This window comes from Protobothrops mucrosquamatus, unplaced genomic scaffold (genome assembly GCF_001527695.2).
Source record: "Protobothrops mucrosquamatus isolate PMUCROS unplaced genomic scaffold, P.Mucros_1.0 scaffold390, whole genome shotgun sequence".
NCBI classification, from domain to species: Eukaryota; Metazoa; Chordata; class Lepidosauria; order Squamata; family Viperidae; genus Protobothrops; species Protobothrops mucrosquamatus.
The window spans coordinates 303,856-306,549 of NW_015386722.1; positions in this window are offsets into that span (position 1 = coordinate 303,856).

Consider the following 2,694-nt stretch of genomic DNA (forward strand, 5'->3'; position numbering starts at 1 on the left):
TTTTCTTCCAAACCGATTCTAGGATCCTCTTCCAACAATTAATCAGTGGAACGGTTTGCCTCTAGAGGTGGTGGGTGTTCCAACACTGAAAGTTTTTAAGAAGAGACTGGACAACCATTTGTCTGAAATGGTATAGGATCTCCTACTTGAGCAAGGGGTTGGACTAGAAGATCTCCAAGGCCCCTTCCAATTCTGTTATTTGGTCCAATTTCCAGACCTGCTGAAAGGAATGTTGGGCTCAAACATCACATTAAGCCGTGAGACAGTCTGGTTAGTTTTGGCTTAATATGTTCCAACTCTGTTATTCCCTATTCCATGATTTTAATTTGTGTTGTCTGAAATATGTTATCATATTTCTATGATACCTATTGTTATCGTAACTCACGTCAGTGAAGGTGGCTTTAAAGCTGGAACAATCACTTAAAAGTTTAATCTCATTGCAGTTTTTCTTCTAATCTCAGATACATCATAGGAATTCTTAAGGATAAAATCTACAGCTGTTAGATTTCCCATCCCCCATGAAAATTATTCTTCACTGCCTACCTACCCAGCTCTCCACAGTTATGAATGATGAGATAATTTTTAATATTACGCCTGTTTTCATGAACTGAAACTGATTCTAATGTGCTTTTTAACTGGACAACCATTGATGATGTCAGATCTGCTACAACTTAAAGCTCTAAACAGAAATGATCCTTGGCTCCATTTGTTGAGGAAAGTATAGTTTTATTAGAAGTCAAGTGCATTGCAGTAGTGGATAGCCAGAATTGAGAATCACCCCCCAGAACCCCTAAGTTCAACTTTTCCCTCCCTTAGCTGCCTCCCATCCCTTGCCCCCCAACCAAGTTCAAGCAAGATCTTCTGAGAATGGTCACTTCAAGCATAGGTCGGTATGCAGCTGTGTTCATCTCTCAACCAGGTGACCTTGAAGCAACGTCTTGGTGAGAGGCAGAAGTTACTTTCATTTTCCCTCAAGCATCCCCCCTCCCACCCACCCCTTCCCATAGTCCATGGCAGACTGTCACTCCATGGTATTGAAGCATAAACGAGTGTGAGGTGGCAGCTGACAGATGACATGATCTGCTCCTGTAGTAATGTGGAATGGCTAGTAGAGGTGAAGTTGTACTTGAAATGCAGATAATGAAGCTCTTCAAAGACCCTCTGATTCCTCGAATGCAACATTCTGTGTTGAATTGTGGCATTTTATCATTTATTTTTTAGATTTACGTGCTGCCCATCCTGCACAGAGGTGATCATTATGGAATACTTTCATTAAATATGTGTAATTGAGCAGAAACTTTGTTGGAAAACCATATGGGCAGGACAACGAAAGAAATTCCAGCAGAGAATCATCCACCCAGCTTTGAGAAAAATCTTGGGCGCTTCCGTCAAGTATGTATCACACCAGATGAAAAGATAAAGAATCAAGTTTAGCAGCATCATGGTTTCCTAGCTAAGGGATGCACCAATAAACTTGCCTTTGAAAGAATCCAGCTGAAACTTTAAGGTTCAGGCCTAACAATTTCAAATAATGGTGATTGTGCCTCTGAGCATGTTCAAGGAGACTTTCTTTCCCCACTAAGTGGAGATCCCTACCCCCCCACCCCATGCAAAGACTGGATTGGTAGGGAGGATACACAAAATGAAGACAGACTGATATGGCAGCACTTTGGTAGCACCACTTACCATAGGGCAGTGGTGGCGAACCTATGGCACGCGTGCCAGAGGCGGCACTCAGAGCCCTCTCTGTGGGCACGCATGCCGTGCACCGGAGATGGCGAGGGACTGGCCCCTGTCGCCTTGGCCCCTCCCACCCAGTCTGCCATGACCACAGCGGCCACGCCCACCCGGCACCCAGTGATAAATAAGTGGGTTTTGGGTTGCAGTTTGGGCACTCGGTCTCTAAAAGGTTCACCATCACTGCCATAGGGGGTCTATGAAAACTCACCATGGCCAGCTCACCACGGCCAAGTTCCTGCAGCCAAGTCTCTGTGGCCAACTCTCCATGGGACAAAAGTCATACTAATATTGAAGAAATAGTGGTATAGAATCATTTAAAGAAAAGATGTCAAAGGAGGGACAAAATGAAATGTGAATGACAAAACATTAAAATGTTTTTAAATAATTTTAAATAATTAAATTGAATTGTTGAATTGTTCTGCAGCGAGTTGTCCCTTGGCCGTGGTGAATTGGCCGTGATGAGTTGGCCATAGCGAGTTGCAGTGAGTTGTCCCATTCTGCTTCTAGAAGTGGTGGGTCACATAACTAAGTCAATGCTCGTTACTGAAGTTAATACTGTAAAGGTAGCAATCTTGTAAACCAGGGGTTCTCAACTTTTTCTTCACCACGGATGAAGTTTGAAGTTTGAAGTTTGAAGTTTTATTGCATTTATATCCCGCCCTTCTCCCAATGGACTCAGGGCGGCTTACAGCCAATTAAAAACAGAACAATCAATACAAGTCTACAAAATTTAAAATCAATTAAAAGATATATACAATAGGCCTATTCATATTGTAAAATTAATTAAAAACCCGTTTAAAATATCCCTAGGCCAGTCCTGCCTGCTGAAACAGCCATGTCTTGAGGGCGCGGCGGAAGGAGGGGAGATCCGGAATCAACCGGATCTCTGGGGGCAGCTCGTTCCAGAGGGTGGGGGCTCCAACAGAGAAGGCTCTCCCCCTGGGGGTCGCCAAC